The sequence below is a fragment of the Canis lupus genome, chromosome 25 (assembly GCF_003254725.2).
Source record: "Canis lupus dingo isolate Sandy chromosome 25, ASM325472v2, whole genome shotgun sequence".
In the NCBI taxonomy this organism is placed as follows: domain Eukaryota; kingdom Metazoa; phylum Chordata; class Mammalia; order Carnivora; family Canidae; genus Canis; species Canis lupus.
Genome location: NC_064267.1, coordinates 7537334 through 7556730, shown reverse-complemented (window position 1 = coordinate 7556730; position 19397 = coordinate 7537334). Strand labels below are relative to the sequence as shown.

The 19397-nt window shown below is 37.0% G+C and overlaps 1 protein-coding gene across 12 annotated transcripts in view; it reads left to right on the top strand.

Moving 5' to 3' along the window:
• Nucleotides 1–19397, top strand: part of PDS5B (PDS5 cohesin associated factor B) — a 180022-nt gene that overhangs the window by 3524 nt on the left and 157101 nt on the right. The window contains exon 1 of one of the 12 annotated variants that reach the window (XM_035718412.2): nucleotides 12288–12309. The exons of the other annotated variants lie outside the window; for them this stretch is intronic. The gene's annotated coding sequence lies outside the window, so the exon portion shown is untranslated. Of the gene's footprint in view, nucleotides 1–12287; nucleotides 12310–19397 lie in introns of those variants that run through there. 12 annotated transcript variants of the gene reach the window in all.

The window sequence follows — 19397 nt, the reverse complement described above, 5'->3', positions numbered from 1 at the left end:
CAGAAAATTGTGTTTAGTTTGAGTATTCCTCAAAAACTAATTCCAAAAATTAGTATTCCAAAAATACTTAGAACGTATTTACTTTTTAAGTGTATTTAAGAAGCTGCCAAATGGTTTGCAGTTGTGACTCCTCCTTATGTGGAAGTCAGTTCTGCCTCACATTATAATGTTATGAACGTGATTATAACCATTTACCCCATTATGTGGAAAAGATTTTTAATCCTTTCTCAGTAATTCAAAAATAGGGTAAGTTTGCTGCTTTGAGACTGTAATTGTTTTTAGTTGATGGGGGGGGGTGGTGGTGATCATGCACAGTGAGAGAATTATGAAGACTGAACTCAGGTGAGCAAAATTTAGTTGTTTAAAGTAAATCTTAAGCCATTATATCCATAATAGTTATTGTGTTCTAATAATTAGACATGAATAAGCAGTAATTAGAAGTACTTGGTTTAGTTGTAAAACTTATAAGTGGCTAAGGAGAGTGGAGGAAGACTGATTAAAGCAGGAAGCATCTTTAAAGGGCCGTAACCTGGAAGTACTCTTCTAACCTCCCTCTCCCTTTGACAAAGAATGCTCTAACCTGATTCAGGTGAAATGAACAAATACTAAGTTTCCATATACATAGAGTACCAGAGATGATCTTGTAAAAGGACTGAGATCTTGCCCTATAGAAGTTTAGAGTAGTGATTGACCATCTGCATCAAGGTGGTGAGAGCTGAGAAAACCAGATGGTAAGATCCTTGCCATCTTGTTAAGTAATTCTGCAAGGGGCAAGCCTTCCTCCTCTTCAGTAACAATTGAGATTGCTCTTTTTTTATGTGGGAGAGTGAAATTAGCCAAGACTACATATATAACTATTAGAAGAAGGGGAGGATATTATAACCATAAGCATTACCTCTCTCTAGGAGAGGAGGGTTAGGGGCCCGATAGGAAATGAGATTTTTTGGTTTTCGGGGCAGTGTAGGAAATCTTTTTCTCTCTTTTTTTTTTTTTTTTTTTTCCAGCTCAGAGGTGTTTTAGAGTGAAGAGATTTTTTTAAAGAAAAACCTCAAATATATGTCCAAAATATATTTCCAAAATACATTCTCTAGTAGCTGAAATTCCTGTCAGGCAAGTTTAATTTTAGTCAACTTTTAGATACTGAGATGAAGGAGGGAGGAATGTGTGGACAGTTGATGGTAAGAATAGTGGTTAAGGTTGTGGGGATTAGAGGACTTTAAGTAATTGTATGTTTTAAGTTAGAAGTTAATGCATGTATATGATAAAAACATTCTGATGGTACAGAAAATTAAAAGCTATTTTTCCTTTTCCACCAACAGGCAATCCACTGTTAACAGTTTGCAGAAAGTTTACTTTTCAAAAAATTTATACAAACAGTATTGTACTGTTTACCTTTTCTAAAACTGCAGTTTACATTTTGCCTAGTTATTGTCAGAGGTGTTTTCATATTTGCGCATTTAGAGTAACATAATTAAAAATGATTAGAGGGGATCCCTGGGTGGCTCAGCAGTTTAGCGCCAGCCTTCAGCGCAGGGTGTGATCCTGGAGACCCGGGATTGAGTCCTACATCGGGCTCCCTGCACGGAGCCTGCTTCTCCCTCTGCCTGTGTCTCTGCCCCCTCTCTCTCTCTCTCTCTCTCTCTCTGTCTTTCACGAATAAATAAATAAATAATTAAAAATGATTAGAATATTTTATTTATCTTTTATAAGATTTTGTTGGAAGGTGCGCTTGTACACGCACAAACGGGGCTGGAAGGATCAGAGGGAGAGGAAGGAGAGAAGGAGGCTCCCTGCTTAGCAGGGACATGGGGCTCCATCCCAGGACCCTGGCTGGGATCATGACCTGAGCAGACACTTAATAGAGCCACCCAGGTGCCCCTAGAATATTTTGTTATATAGATATTTAATATTTTTTTTCTGACTCCTTTTGAGCGATAATTAGGTTGTAATAGTTCACTCACCTGTGGTATATGAGTATGCATGTTACATGTTCACCAACATTGGACTTTATTGTATGCTTTTTGCCAATTTGATGTGAAATTTTATCTTGTTTTGGGTTTGCATTTCTGTGATTACAAGTGAGGGTAAACTTTTTTTCGTCGATATGCTTATTTGGCAGAGGTTACTTGTGGAACATACTTTAGATTAAGTAGCTTAATTTGCTTGACTCCGCCCCCCCCCTCCCCCCATCTAAAATGACCTGAGAGAGGTGCAGCTTTTAAAGAGGGATGATATCTTAGAGCCTGTGGCACCTTGAGGGGTGCATTGCTTTGACTAGAGAGACTACAGTGCTAGACTTTGAACTACCAAGTGCAACACTGGGGAATTGAAAGCCCTTAACTTGGTGTTAGCAAGATACATAAAGGCAGAAAGGGAGATTTGAGAGTCATTTATTTAAACAAATAAATTTTGTATAGGGTCATCTCTGTCTTCTGTATGTTTCTCTTGTCTCACTATTCCCCCCTTCGCCCCTCAACTGTCATTTCATTTTTATTTATACTGTCATTTGGTTTGCTCCTCTTCCCTGGGAGGGGTGGTAGCCTTGACCTTGTTATTTCGATAGTTCCTCCAGAGCTGAGGGACGCTTAGTTTTAATTATAAGGGAAACTGAATTTGCCTCAAACAAATTAAAGGGAGCACTTCTCATTTCTAACATCCTTTACATCTATTATCTGATGTTTAGTAGTACCTCTCCATAGTTAATATTTCTACTGTAGTGTCAGAGGCTGAACTGTATAGAAATCTGGGGATTTTGACATGACTACATAGGTTACCTATTTAATCTCTACATATTACCCTCATCCTCAGCTTCATATTTTTGTTTTGTTTTTAACTGAAGTGAAATATTTCCTTGTAGTCTTGGGAGGGGATTGTTTTAAAGGGCTGTTGTCTGTCCCCTTCCTCTGGCTCCTTCACTATGTAGAGGTGATGTCGATTAACTTGATTGTGGCTATTTCTTCACAATGCATATGTATAGTATCAAAATATCAGGTTGTATACCTTAAATATATACAACTTTTGTAGGTCAGAGTATCTCAACAAAACTGTTTAAAAAAAAGGTTCTTGTCTGTCTCCAGTTATCATTTCACTAGTTAACATCAGATAGCTGTCCCTTTTGCATCATTACCTTCAGTCTTGACCAGTGGTTCTCAAATGTAGGGTTTAGGACACTGCCTTTCTCCCCAGTGCCGCTCACCAGAACATTGAGCAACATCTGGAGACATTTTGGCTATCATAACTGAGGGGAGAGGGGGCAGTGGTGCTACTGGCATCTAGTGGGGAGAGGTCAGGAATGATGCTAAGCATCCTACTGTGTAGGGCAGCCCTCCACAATAGTTTTTGTGCCAATATGTCAAAATAGTGCCAAGGTTGAGAAGCCGGGTCTAAGTAAAACCAGTCCAGGAAGCCTGTAATTCACCGCAGCTCAGCCAAATTAGTCCTGCCCACCAACTTTGATAGAAGCCATCAAGCTATTTCATGTGTTTCATGTAGTCTTTTGCTCAGAATGGCAAGCTTTGAAATGTAAGTCTTGAGTACCTTTTTGTTTTCTTGATCTCTTTGGTAGCTTTCTTTTCAGCTTTTGACTTTCCTTTTCCTATACCTTTATGATGTAATCTAACTGGGTAAAGTCTTTGCAGTTCTAGTTGGAGTTTGGAAGATCTCTAGCATTTTTTACTTCAGCAGCAGTAGGAGCATATGTAGGCATTAGAGGTAATGCTTGATGAATGAAGCCCTTTCTAAGGAAGGCAGAAGAGCTTGGTTAAAGATACAGACTTAGAGTGAAGACTGTTTAGGTTTTTATTCTTTCTCCATCACTAGCTAGCTATGTCACCATGGGCAAATTACCTGATTTTGTTAAGTCTTTGTTTCTTATACACATACCTTACATTTGAACAGCTTAATTCAGCTATAATTCACATGCAATACAATTTATTCATTGAAGGTGTACAATTATTTCTTCTCTAGTACATCCACAGGTTTATGCAACCATCATCACACTCTGATTTTAGAACACTTTTATCTTCCTTGAAAGAGATAGCTGTCACTCCCTATTACTACTTGTCTCATTGTTTTTTGTTTTTTGTTTTTTTTTTGGTGGGGGGGGGGGGAATAAGCCAGACCAAATGTTTACCTGGATGCTTAAGTTGTTAAGTATGCAACAAAACACTATTTTAAGTTGGTTCAGGGATACTGTATTTGTGGCAAAGCCCATTCACATCACTTTAGAAAAGGCAAAGATGGTTAATTGTTAAATGGATATTTGCATACTATACTGTGCAAGAAATTTGTGCTCAGAAATAGGTGAAATATTTTGTCAATTATGAGATGTATATTCAGGTAGGAAGAAGAAGACTGATAGTATAAAAACCAGCTATAATTACAAAGTAATTTAAAATGGCAGAATACAGAGTTTTCAGAGAGGTGTAAACAAAATGTCTGAAATTGGTAATTTGATAAAAGAAAATCGATTAATTCTGTTAGGCTGAGAGTAAGGGAAGCATGAAAAACTTCTTGAAAGGGGGATTATTTTGGCCAAGTCTTAGATGGTAAAACATGAGACTTTTGACTCCTATGAAGAGCACTTCAAGAATGCTGTACTTTTTGGCATATTGGTAGTATCCTCATTATTTTTTTGCTGCTTCATGCTGCTGCCAAATAATTGCCTCTGGTAGTTAACACCCATGGTCTTTTTTGAATTTTCTAATCTGTTGTGAATTTGGGAAATTAAATGTATTAAATAAGATTTTAGTGAGAACTTCGTGAGAAAAGGATATGTTTATGTGGCCTTATTCTGTCTCTTTGAATTAATTTCATTTTTAGTTTATTTTCTGGTTTGAGTTTATAGGACAAATAATTTGTAGATAAGTTAGGCTGATATAAATGTTTTCTTCTTCAAGGCTTCTACTAACTATATCCCTGACCCCTCTCTTAAATTTCCTGCGGTCTTTTTCTAGTGTAGTACTGTATAGGACACACTATCTCCAGTAAAATGTGTTAAAAACTGAGCTGCCTTCCTCTACCCTTTAACATCCTATCTTGGTTAATAACACAGATCTCTCTCTCTCTCTCTCTCTCTCTCTGTTTTTCAATAAATTGTAAGGGATGACTAGATTTGTTATCAAGTCAGAGAGATGAGAGATGACTTGATCCCTCCTTCTTTACTTTTCCTCTCAAATGAGTTATCAAATCCTGTTGATTCTGGGATCCCTGGGGTGGCACAGTGTTTTAGCGCCTGCCTTTGGCCCAGGGCGCGATCCTGGAGACATCGGGCTCCCGGTGCATGGAGCCTGCTTCTCCCTCTGCCTGTGTCTCTGCCTCTCTCTCTCTCTCTGTGTGACTATCATAAATAAATCAAAAATTAAAAAAAAAATCCAAATCCTGTTGATTCTGATACTGCATCTTCAAAGTATTTTTCTTAAATACTGTATGTACATTAGTACTTCAAAAGTGAAACAGCAAAAAGAGGAAAAAAGATACACAATCAGAAATTTCTCATCCTTCTCATCTCTTCCCATCTGTGGAGTTCCCAAATTCTTAAAATAGTTTACTAATGTATTGATTTCTTCTGTATCCTTTTGGGGATTTAAAAAATACAGCCATTACAAATATGTTTATCTTATCTCTCCTCTCCATACTCCCTCCCACCTACCCCTTCCTCCCCAAATGTTTTACATCGATGTTGGAAACTAACTGCTTTGTCTTTTACTTTTTCCACTTAATATACCCTGGAGATCTTAACTTATTAAGTATAAAGTGCTAGTGCTTGTGCATTCTCTCTACTATCCTTCTCTTGACAGGTGCAGAGTGTTCATTTTTACCTATGAACTACAGTTTAACTGGTAGTTTAAAATATTAGTTATCATTATACAGTAATGTAAAATAATTTTCCTATAAAGCCCACTGATGGACAGCTGGATTGTTTCCAGTTTTTACTGCTACAAAAATTCTGCATTAAGCAACATTGTACATATATCATTTTTGTACTATGCAGGTGTGTCTGTAGGATAAATTCCTAGAAGTGGAATTGCTTGGTCAAAGATATATAGCTGTTATAATTTTGATAGATGTTGTTAAATTGTGTTTCATAGAGGTAATAACAGTAATGTGTATATGAGAATACTTGTTACCCTATATCCTGGCCAACACAGCATATAATCAAACTTTTTGGATTTTTGCCAGCGTGATAGGTGAAAAAATGGTATCTCAGTGTAGTTTTAATTAATGTTTCTCTTACAAGTAAAGCTGAGTGTCTTTCACGTTGTTAAGGGCCATCTTTATTATTATTTTTTTTCCTGTGAACTGTCTGATCTTAAATTCATTCACTTTTTCTGTTCATTTGGGAATTCTTAAATTTCTCTTCAGTCCATGTGCCATTGGTTTACTAAAAGTAAACACGACTTGCTCATTTGTCTGCATTTGTCTTCTGACAGGTCTGTCTGCTTCCACTTTCACTCCCTTCTAGGCTATTTCTTATACTGTTAATGGAGTGATAGTTTTAATCACAAATTTGAATGTGCCATTTCCTTGCTTAAAAACTATTCAGTGGCTCTTCAAGTTCTGTGTAATCCAAATACCTTAGTATTGGCATGGTACCTACCTACTACCATCCCAGGTTTTCCTGTCACTATGTCTTGGGCTCTGACCTCCAAAAAACATTGAACTGCTCATTGCTTCCTATTGTGTTAGACCCTTTGTCCTAAGTCTTTGTATGCATATATATATTTCTCTGCTTGAAATGATCCATTCCTGATTGTCCACCTGTCCAGACTCTTGCTTTTCATCACCCGCCTAATAGGGTTTTCTGATACCTGACTCTTCATTTGGGCGATATGTGGTGGTTTTTTTCTCCTTCTCACAAGACCCTCTATATAGCTCTGTAATGGAAACCCTCATGTTATGTGTTATTTAAGTGTGTTTCTTGCCCTAGATGGTTAACCTTTGAGCGCATGAACTTTTAGTTATTTTGGAACCTAGCATAGTTTTTAGCACATAGTAGATAGTATTTAGTGTGTATGTACACACACTCTAAATATATATCTGGACCACTCAAGATTAAGAGAAAAAAAGGAAAATTAATACAATGAGCTCACAAATTCTTTTTTTTTAAATCAGTTTTTGATTTGTGTCAGGATGTAAACTAAATACAATAAAATGTACAGATCTTAGGTACTCACTTTGAGGTGTGACAGTTATATCCATGTAACCATTACCCAAAAGGTGATATTGAGCATTTTGTCCTCCCAGAAAGTTTCTTCATTTTCCTTTTCCATTCAATTCCCTCTCCCCCAAGCACTCTGATTTCTAACACCATAGATGAGTTTTGTTCTGTCTTCATACAGTGTGTCCAAAGAAGCACCTAGCTTCTTTGGCTGAACATCTATATCTCAATTTATTCATGAAGTTGAAAGTATCAAATTTTTTTTTTTATTGCTGAAGTGAATTTCATTGATCAATATACCAAAGTTTATCTTTTCTTCTGTTGATGGACATTTGAATTTCCAGTTTTTTACCATTAAGAATAAGGCCTATATGGATCGTCATACAAACAGTCGCTTTCATTTTTTTTTTTTTTGAGTAAATACCTAGGAATGGAATTATGAGTTTATAGGCAGATGTGTGTTCAACTATATAAGAAACTTCCATATAGTTTTTAAAAGTAATTTTCCACCGTGAGTATGAGATTCTACATTCTTGCCAACCTTTGGATAATCAGTCTTACTCATTTTAGACATTTTATTTGATTTGAAATGGTTTCTTTTTTTTAAAATTTTTTTAATTTATGATAGTCACAGAGAGAGAGAGAGAGAGAGAGAGAGAGAGAGAGAGGCAGAGACACAGGCAGAGGGAGAAGCAGGCTCCATGAACCTGGAGCCCGATGTGGGATTCGATCCCGGGTCTCCAGGATCGCGCCCTGGGCCAAAGGCAGGCGCCAAACCGCTGCGCCACCCAGGGATCCCTTTTTTTTTTTTTTTTTTGAAATGGTTTCTCACTGTAGTTTTATTTTGGATTTCCTTAGTGGCTAATGATGTTGGGCAATTTTTCATATTAGTATTGATAGTGTATTTTGTTTTCTGAATGCATTTTCAAATATCTGCACATTAAAAAATTGGTTACCTTTTTATTGATGTGCAAGAATTCTTAATATAGTTTGGATACAAGTTCTTTTGTCACATTAGTGTGCTGAATATTTTTTCTGTTTCTCAGTTCTTTTCCATAATAGTGTATTTTGATGAAGTCTAATCAACTTTTTTCTTTAATAGCTTAATGCTTTTTTAGTCGTAAGAAGCCTTTGCCTCTCCAAAAGTCATGAAAATAACTTCCTGTGTTTTCTGTTAGAAGTTTCATAGTCTAAACTTTTACATATAGGGCTATGATCCATCTTGAATTATTACGTATGATGAAATAGGGGGTTGAGGTTCATTTTTAAAAATACATTTATCAGGCAGCCCTGATGGCTCAGCAGTTTAGCTCTGCCTTCAGCCCAGGGCCTGATCCTGGAGTCCCAGGATCGAGTCCCACATCAGGCTCCCTGCATGGAGCCTGCTTCTCCCTCTGCCTGTGTCTCTGCCTTTCTCTCTCTCTCTCTCTCTCTCTGTGTCTCTCATGAATAAATAAATAAAATATTAAAAAAATACATTTATCCAATTCCAAATCATTGCTTGAAAAAAACCCTTTCCTTTCCTGCAGTGAATGACTTTTGTGGTTTTGTTCAGAGTCCTTTGAACTTACTTGTATAGATCTATAACTGGACTCAGTTCTGTTTTATTTATCTGTTTCTTTTATGCCAGTTTCATATTGTCTCTATTACCATAAGATTTGGAGTCAAATAGTGTGAATCTTCCAATAAGATTGGAAGTAAGTAAGTAAGTAAGCCACCAACTTACTCTCTATGGGATGTATTTCACATTTCACATATAAGTGAGACCATACAGTATCTATTTTGATTCATTTCACTCAGCACAATGCCCTCAAGTTGCATCTGTGTTGTTGCAAATGGCAAGATATCCTTTCTCTTGACTGAATGTGTTTTCTTGTATATAATATAGCTTTATCAATTCACCAGTTGGTAGGCACTTGGATTGTTGCTCTGTCTTGGTTAGTGTGAACAATGCTGCAGTGATTATGGGGGTGTTGGTGTTTTTACACCCATTTTAAAATAACATATCCTTCAGTTTTAGTATCTTGGTTCTTTTTTTTTTTTTTTTTTTAAAGTATTTCCATTTATCTGTGGAGATCTCTCATTGTGACCCTGTCCTCCATTAAGTCTTTCAACATATTTGTAGTAGCTCTAACATCCTTGTTTGTTAGTTCACTCATCTGAATTATTTTGTGGTCTTCTGTTAGCTGCTTTTTCCTACCTTTCATAATATGTCAGATTTTCCTTTTTTTTCTGAATTTTATTTTTTTATTCATGAGAGACACACAGAGATAGAGACATAGAGGGAGAAGCAGGCTCCCAATGGGGAGCCCGATGTGGGACTCAATCCCAGGACCCCAGGATCATGCCCTGAGCCGAAGGCAGACACTCAACCACTAAGCCACCCAGGTGTCCCTTTCCTGCTTATTTTTATGTCTAGAAAGTTGTAATTATAGAGTGAACAATGTGGATAATATATCATTTCTAAATTCTCCATTTTCTTTGGTGAGTATGATTAAATTGCTGGCTGATCATCTTGAACTTGTGGTGGCTTGGTCTTACGCTTTAAGATGGGTCTATTGAAAGCCTGAGGTGTTTTCTAATGCCGTGTCACTTGGCTGGATTCAAACTCCAGGCTTATGTCTCTGCAGTGGGAAACAGCTGATATTGCTGCTGAATTATTCAAACTTCCCAGTCGTTTTTTACTGGGTTCCTTGGACTCTTTCTTGAGCATACACAGTTCAAGGGTCCTTGAAGAATTTGAAGGAGTTTATATTAGTTTTTGAGGCTTCCCCTGTTGTGGCTCACTCTTTTACTGAATTTCCTCTGAGTTTCCAGCCACTCTGTGGCCATGAACTTAAGTAAAACTACAGCTATCTGCTTATGGTCTACTGGACTTGTGTTTCTACAGACTAGCGGGGGAAAAGCTGGGAAAAGGGTAAAAGCCGTATAAATTTGAACCTGGTGTACTTCTGTTCTTTCAGTGGTCAAATCTCCCAGTTTCTACCAGTTCTTAGATGCCTTTTTTTTGGCCTTCAAATCATTTTTAAAAGCATTCTATCCAGAATTAATTAATTAATTAATTCATTCATTCATTCTATCTAGAATTTATAATTGACATCTGTGGAAGGGTTAGTGTCACAAGTAGACAAAAGCTATCCCACCGTTATTAGAACTCTTCATAGACTAATTTTCATTCATTTCAAACTAGGCCTTAAATCCCTTGGGAAGCCCTTGGGAAGCCTGGGTGGTTCATTGGTTGAGCATCTGCCTTTGGCTCAGGATGTGATCCCAGAGTGCCAGGATTGAGTCTCACATCAGGCTCCCTGCCGGGAGCCTACTTCTCCCTCTGTCTATGTCTCTGCTTCTCTTTCTGTCTCTCTCATGAATAAATAAGTAAAATCTTAAAAAAATATATATATAGTTGCTCTTAACACACACCTTGTTTTATTTAGAGTTACACATTTTTAGAGTAAGGTAGAAGCTCACTATTGTTTCAGTTACATATAGTTAGTCTGAGTAGGTACTCATGTAGTGAAGAGCCAGGAGCTAAAGAATGTTTATGAAGGCTGGTAAAAGGGACAACTATGTTTTTGCTGCTATTCCTTCACCCCATTTTTGGCAGGAACTTTTGACAGACAGCAGTTTGGGACATATGGGACCAGATAGTATTGGGGGGGGGGGAAGTGTCATTTTTTTCAACTGTCTTCCACCTTAGTATTTCTGCTTTGTGGCAAAAGTACTAAAATCCAAGGGTTTCAACTGCTTTGCTCTCAATTTATGTCCATGGTAGGGGTGTTAGACATGTGTTTTTCTTTAAGTGGTTAGCTAGGGACCAGCTCAGGTCCACAGGACCCTTCAGGATCATTCTATAAAAACTTGAGTTTGTGGTTCTCCCTTTTATACAGATATAAAAAAGAAAAAAGTGTATTAAAGGGGGAACTAGGTGAGTTGGTTTAGACATGGCACATATTTTTTTTTTTTTTAAGATTGTATTTATTTATTCATGAGAGACACCGAGAGAGAGAGAGGCAGAGACACAGGCAGAGCGAGAAGCAGGCTCCAATGCAGGAAGTCCCTGATGTGGGACTTGATCCTGGGATTCTGGAATCACGCCCTGAGCCAAGGGCAGACATTCAACCGCTGAGCCACCCAGGCATCCCTACATGGCACATCCTTTTTTTTTTTTTTTTTTTTTTTTTTTTTACATGGCACATCTTTTAAGAGATTTGTTGCTTTGTATTTTCAACATGCATCTAAGGTCAACATTAATATAGCCTAAAAACACTAATACATTAAGGTGTGCTTATTTTTAATTTTCTTGAATTTGGACAGTCTATTTTGTTTTAATGTTACTATAACTTTATAAGAATGTAGTTTTAAAAATTTGAACTTGTCCCTTTAGAAAGTAAATGCACTTCACACTTACTGTTCTTCAGGTAAATCCTAAAGTGTTTTTGTTGATGGAAAGAAAGCGAGTTTCATGATAGTCTTAATATGTGATATTTTACTTTTTCTTTTCAGTTGGGTGGGTGTAATATGAGTTGGAGAAGAGAAAGGTGGGCACGTTCAGGCCTTTGCACAGTATTCTAATCCTAAGTAACATTTTCATTTCTATCATCTAGGGTTTGGTTAGAGAAGTAAAATTACTGTAGTGGTTGGTTTTTACCAATTGCGAGAACTGGATATATACTCCTGAGAGTGGTGCTACGCTTGAAGTCAGGCGTGTTGACGTGTGTGAAGGGAAGATAGACATTAATGGAGAAGGTTAAACTGAAATGTGGAGGGGCACCTGAGTGGCTCAGTGGTTGAACGTCTGCCTTTGGCTCAGGGCATGATCCCAGGGTCCTGGGATTGAGTCCTGCATCAGGCTCCCTGTACGGAGCTTGCTTCCCTCTCTGCCTATGTCTCTGCCTTTGTCTGTCTCTCATGAATAAATAAAATCTTTAAGAAAAAAGACCCCTGAAACATGGAAAGAACATTTGGAACTTAGAAGTAGCTAGAACCTACAACCTTGAAGTTCTACCTTCATTGTTCTTTCAACTGCTTCCAAACCTGCAACTTTGATGATGTAGATAATCTATAGTAGGGGTGGCATACCTTGACCATGGAACTGCACACAACCTACCCCAGTATAACTTGGAAAAACAAAGGAGGAGTTCCAGTAGGAGGTAGGGGAACTATGGGCGGAGTAGCTATCTCATACCAACAAAGGTGGACCCAAAGATCCATGACAGTGTGGGAAGTGCAATACTACCTAACCTTTTGATGAAGTTCTGAATATGACTGTTGTTTAACTTTTATCTTCTGAATTTCATGGGAATGTCTTCTGAGGCCGATCTTAACTAACTGCAACCATGCAGGGAGTGAAATTTGCAACCTAGCTGAAATGTAGTTGCAACCTAGCTGAAAATGAAAAACCATCACAGTCCATTCTTTGACCCCATGGCACCTGTATACACCTCTTTTCATCATATTTAACTTGGTCATTTGTAAAACTACATATTTTTTTAAAGATTGATTATTTATTTATTTATTTATTTATTTATTTATTTATTTATGAGAGACACAGAGGCATAGGCAGAGGCAGAAAGAGACCCACAGGGAGCCTGATGTGGAACTTGATTCCGGGACTCCAGGATCATGCCTTGGGTTGAAGGCAGATGCCTAACCGTGGAGCCACTCAGGCATCCCTCAAAACTATATCTTGGATGAACATAATGCAACTATCCTTTTCCAACTGTTAACATACAAATATTCTTAAGAGAGGAAAGAAAATGCTTTTATCTACAGTCGGGTTCATTTTTTTCCTGCTTAAGTCACATTTTCTAGTTAATATCCTGTAACTTAAGTACTGATTCGAGATTAGCTACTGTTAGATGGTTGTAAAAAGGGAGATAAAAAGTAAGTTGGCTAATATATATACTAATTTCTTATATCAAAATAGGAAGAAATAGTAGAATGTTCATTTCTGTAACTAATTATGTGGTTGAAGTTGCGATCTATAATTGCCTTTTCTTGCTGTCATTCCACGTACTCTCTATTCTTGGCAAGTACCTCAGCTGGTTGTGGTTGCTTGCCTGGTAGGATGACTCAAGGCTTTATTCCTTGAGGGTCTGGGTCATTAGCAGTCCTGGCTGGATTGACTTTAATCACATTACATGAAAATACTAAGTGGTGTCCCAGAGGAACTCTTGCATTTAAGACATTTTTTTTTTTTTTTTTTTTTTTTTTAAAGCTCCTCTGTGTAGTGGCAACCCAGCTTCCTCTTGATAGTAAGATCCCTCGACCCCAGTTAGTTCTGTAATCTCCTTTGTTGATTCATCGGCACGAAAAGCAGTAAGTGGCTGAGTGGTGATCTCAACTTCCAGTTTAATGGAATCATTGCTGTATCTCTTGGTGGAAACAAAGATCTACCAAGGGAACTATATGGGCATAGTTGCATATAGGTGGGTAGATGATGTGATGTGTTGCAGATCAGTGAATTGGGAAGCAAAGTAAATGATTTAAGAGTAAGAATGAGTTAATAAAAGTCAGTATAGGTACATTTCAGGAAACAGTTTATCAGGATACTCTGTACCTAATATAAAAAAATATATGTAGTTTTTTTTATTATCTAACTTATGTTAGTGGAAAGGTGGTTATAGCAATGTAGTTCTAATTCTAGGTCCAATATGCTTTTTGGATTTTTTTTTTTAACCTAAAGGAGAAAACAAGAATTATATTTAGTATTTTGAGCCTTTATAAATTTTTAATAACATGAAATAGCATAAATGACATCTCTTTTTCACAAAGGAAAATGCTATGGTAGTATTGCATGTCTTGTCTACTCTGAAGCTAGAAGTTCTATAATGTAGGTAGCAGTAAGTGGGAGGGTGAACTTGGATCCAGACGGCCTGGCTTTAAATTCCAGCTCTTCTCCTTACCGTGAATTTCAATAGATTATTGCTCTGTAACCACCATATCCCCTTGCAAAAAAAAAAAAAAAAAAAATTTTGTTGGCTTAAAATGAATGTATTTTATTCATGAATCTGTGGATCAGATGGATGGTTCTGATCATCTGGGCTAGATCTGGCTCATTTCATCTGGATCACTTATATATCTCTGGTCACCTGGAAGGTTGGTGGTGCTCTAGGGTGCCTTCTCACATTTCTGGTGGGTTACTGGCTCTTATGGGGTGACTGAGGTACATGTCTTTCATTACTCATCAGGCTAGTCTGGGCTTGTTCACATGGCAGTATTCTTGGAAAGGTAGTGGAAACCTGTGAGATTTCTTGAGATCTACCCGTGGAACTGGCATGTTTCTTTTGTTCTGTTTATTGGCTAAGACAAATTAAGAGATCAGGTAAGATTGAAAGTGAGAAATCAACTGCCTTCTTATGGTAAGAGCCACAGGGAGTATGGATACTAGAGAGTTGGGGCCATTTTATAATCATCCTGCCATACAATGTGATCTTGCACAAATTTCTTCATCTCTCTAAATCTGTTTCCTAACCTATAAAAATGGTTAGGTGAAAAATACTTTCTGGGATGATTTTGAGGATAATGTATGTAAATTGCTTATGGTAGTGTCTTGATATACAAAGGATTTTTTGTTTTGTTGCTGTTGTTTTTCTTAATCTTAAAATACTTGCCTTTAAGAGCCAGTACAACTTGTTTAAAAATGTGGACTCTGGAACTTGTCCCACTCCTTCCTAGCTCTTCAGCCTTGGGCAGATTACTTAGCTTTTTTATGCCTCACTCTTAGGAAAAGAGGTTATTTATTTTGCAAGGTTGGTAAGGATTAAATGAACTAATACATATTAAGTGTTTAGGAACTGTGAGCACTGTTTGGATACTTGAAACGTTGCTTTTCCTCCTTCTCTTAGTACTACACTGTTGTGCCTTTAATCCAAACCTTTTAAAACGTTACTGAAAAGTTTAGTTGTGGCTGAAATTCCATTCTTTCCTTTTTAGAGCCATCTGATTTTTTAATGAAGCAATGTTAATCTTTATGGTTAGTTTGCCAGTATATTTATGGATTTTACTGATGTAAATTCATTACATAGAGACCTCTCAAGTTGGAGAAAAACTATCCCGTATTTTGTTATTTTACCTTTGTAAGCTTTTCTTGCATAATGTCATTTATTTCCATGTCTTCCGTTCTTTGTTCCCCCCACACCAACATCTGAAGTTTCCTCACACTCTTCTCTTTGATGCTTGTTACTTTTCATTTAGTCCAGGCCCCCTTCTCTTTATGCTTGTGGCTTCTGGTTTTGGGAAGTCCTCATTTTTACTTAAATAAGTAGCCTCTTAACCAGTTTCTTAACTCCCTTCTTCCATTCCATCCTCCAGGAACTGTCAAGATAATTTACGTAACAGATGTTTGATAATTTTACTTCCTTGGTTAAAATTTTTTTAAACTTCCATTGCTGGGGATCCCTGGGTGGCTCAGCGGTTTGGCACCTGCCTTTGGCCCAGGGCGTGATCCCGGAGTACCGGGATCGAGTCCCATGTCGGGCTCCTGGCATGGAGCCCGCTTCTCCCTCTGCCTGTGTCTCTGCCTCTCTCTCCTCTCTCTATGACTATCATGAATAAATAAAAAAAAAAAAAAAAAAAAAACTTCTATTGCTTTCAAGAAAAAATAAATGTGAGAATTCAAGGTTCTTGATGAATCTGCTTGTGCTGCCCTTTCCAATAGAATCTTTAGTTTGTAATAGAATTTCTGCGTCCTAACATATATGAAGTTATTGAGGACGTTCATGTATTCTCTTGTACTTTGCATGTGCTTTTAATTTCATCTGAAACCCTGTACCTTGGTTTGTTTTGTTGGCAAACTTTCAGACTGCATTTTTAAAAAGATTTAGCCCAAGTGTGATTTTTTTTTTTTTTTCAGAGGTTTCCTTATCCTTACTACACAATTCAGACTTCTTTGCTGGTCTGGTGTATGCTTTTATGATAGCATTTATCACATAGCTGTTTTTAAACATCTTTGCTTAGGTTTGACTTACATTGACTTCACTGAAATGTGCAGTTCAGTGGTTTAGTATATTTGCAGCGTTGTACATTCATTCCCAGTCACTTTTAGAATATTTTCATTGTTCTAAAAGGAAACCCACATCTCTTCACCAGCACTACCTAACATACCTATCTCCCTACAACCACTAGTCTATTTTTTGTTTCTATAAATCTGTGTATTTTGTATATTTCATATTAATGGAATCATTTCATATTTGGTTCTCTGTAATTGGCTTTCATGTAACAAAATGTTTTCAAAATTAATCCATGTTGTATATAACAGTATGTTAGTTTTTTAAATTGCCAAATATTTCGTTGTATGCTATATTATTATTCATTAGTTGGGCATTTGGGTTGTTTCCCCTTTTTAGCTATTATGAGCAATATTAACATTTGGGCACAAGTTTACGTGTAGACATGTTGTTATTTCTCTTGGGTATGTACCGAGGATGGAATTGCTGATCATGTAGTAAATCTGTTCTACTGTTTGGGGAAATGCTAGACTATTTTCCAAAGATGTTGCACCATTTTACATTACCACCATCACTGTGTGAGGGTTTCAGTTTTTCTACATCCTTGCCTATACTTGTCTATCTTTTGAGTATAGCGGTAGATGTGATCTGGTATCCCACTGTGTTTGTGGTTTTTTATTTTCTGATGGTTAGTGATGTTGAGCATTTTTTTATGTGTGTATTAACTATTTGTATATCTTATTTGAAAAAATGTTCATATCATGTCCATTTTAAAATTGGGTTGTCTTTTTATTACTAGTCTAATAGCTTTTTGTATGTATTTTGAGTACAAGTCTTGTACCAATATGTGAGTTTTATTTATTTTTTTACATTTCCTCTCATTCTTTTGGTTGTGTCTTCACTCTCTTGATGTTAACCTTTTAAATACGAACTTTTTGTTTTTTGATATAAATCCCCACTTGTCCTTAGTATATTTGAAATTAAGCTCAACCTCTCTCTCCTCTGTTTTGTTAGTCTTGGTACTTGAAGGGCTCCAGCATAGGCTACTGTGGCATAAAAATTATTTCAAGAAGGTATTTGAGTTCCTGAAATCTCTTAAACTGCCAAAAAGCAGAGCCTCCTCAAAGAACTCAGTCATAAATTTCCTTCCCAGTAGCAGCCAGAGAAGATTGACTTTTATCCCTGGAGATGAGAAGTCTCCATACCACACCCAAAACAGACATTGTCAGAAAACTACCATATATTTCCCATCTCTTTTCCTAAGGGCCCATATATCATGTCCCAAAAAATTTTTTTGTGTGTTTTCCTGTAAATACTCTTCCTCCTTTCACCTATTAAGATGGTATATAAGCCCCATATTCTAAACACCTCCTTGAGTTACATTTTTCTGTGAACTGCAGCATATACACATGTGAATAAAAATCTATCTTCTTTCTAGCTAATTTGCTGTAGCATCGTAGAAAAATCATTTTTTCTACCTATTCTAGGTTTATTAGCTGGGGTCATGCAACTTAATTAATGAAAGACAATAGTAAGAGAAAAACAAGTTCATTAACTTGTGCATTTGACATACAAATGAATATTCATTGATGAGTAACTCAAAAGGTTCATTGGAACTTGGGCTTATACAGTTTCTTAACAAAAGAGCAATACATTTTTTAGATAGAGACAAAACAAAGGTAAAAGACTTGGAGCTTCTCTAAGGGTAGCACATTGTGGGAAATTATAAATAGGGGGACTGATGGAACCAAAGTGCTGGATAGTAAAGTTAAAACATGTTTTTAATGGAGATATAATTGACATACATTTGAAACTAATGCGATGTTATATAACATGACTTGACATTTGTATCTATTGCAAAATGACTGCCACAGTAAATCTAATATCTGTTACCACATATAGTTATAATTTTTTTTCTGAGAACTTTTAAGACTTACTCTCTTAGTTATTCAAACATATTTTGCATTATTAACTATAACCACCATGCTGTAGACATTACGTTCCCAAGACCTAGTTATCTTATACCTGGAAGTTTGTACTTTTGACTACCTTTACCCATTTCACCCACTTACACTATCTGCCTTTGGCAACCACCAGTCTGTTTCCTTTGTCTATGTTTTTTTTTTTTTTAATTTTTATTTATTTATGATAGTCACACAGAGAGGTGGGGGGGGGGGTCAGAGACACAGGCAGAGGGAGAAGCAGGCTCCATGCAACGGGAGCCCGACGTGGGATTTGATCCTGGGTCGACAGGATCGCGCCCTGGGCCAAAGGCAGGCGCCAAACCGCTGCGCCACCCAGGGATCCCTCCTTTGTCTATGAATTGAGGTTTTTTGAAGGGTTTTTTTGGTTAAAGATTCTACCCCTCAGTGAGATTGTACAATATTTGTCTTTCTCTAGACTTACTAAGTGTAATACGTTCAAGGTCCATCTATGTTGCAAATGGTGAGATTTCCTTTTTATGGCTGAATGATATTTCTGTGTGTGTAATCCGTTAATAGGCATGTTACTTCCATTTCTTGGCTGTTGAAAATAATGCTGCATTGACCATGGCGATGTGTATGTCTTTTGAGTTGTGTTCATTTCCTTTGGATAAATGCCAAGAAGTGGAGGGTATTGTGTGGAGGCATAAGAGTTTTAAATTTTACTCATGCCCAGTTTATTTTTGTTACCATTTGAGTTTTTGGTATGTCTAAGAAACCATTGCCTGATCCACAATCGCAAAGATTTAAATATGTGGTTTCTTCTAAAGATTTTACAGTTTTAAGTCTTATATTTAGGTTTTTGGTCAATTTTGAGTTAACTTTTTGTATATTATTTGAGATACATGTGCAAATTCATTCTTTTACATATGGATAACCTGTTCTACTGGTACCGTATGTTGAAAAGACTGTTCTTTCCCCATTTCATTGCTTTGGCTTTCTTGTCAAGTCAATTGATTGTAAATATAAGGGTTTATTTGTGGACTCCCAGTTCTTTTCCATTCTGCGTATACTTATGCTAATATTACACTTAGTTACTGTAGCTTTGTATTAATTTATGAAATAGAGAAATGCCAGTTTTCCAAAAAGCTTTGCTACTCTTTTTTAAGATTAGTTTTTGTCTATTTTGGGTTCATTGAATTTCTTTTTTTTTTTTAAAGTTTTATTTTTTTATTATTATTATTTTTTTTTATGATAGGCACACAGTGAGAGAGAGAGAGAGGCAGAGACACAGGCAGAGGGAGAAGCAGGCTCCATGCACCGGGAGCCCGATGTGGGATTCGATCCCGGGTCTCCAGGATCGCGCCC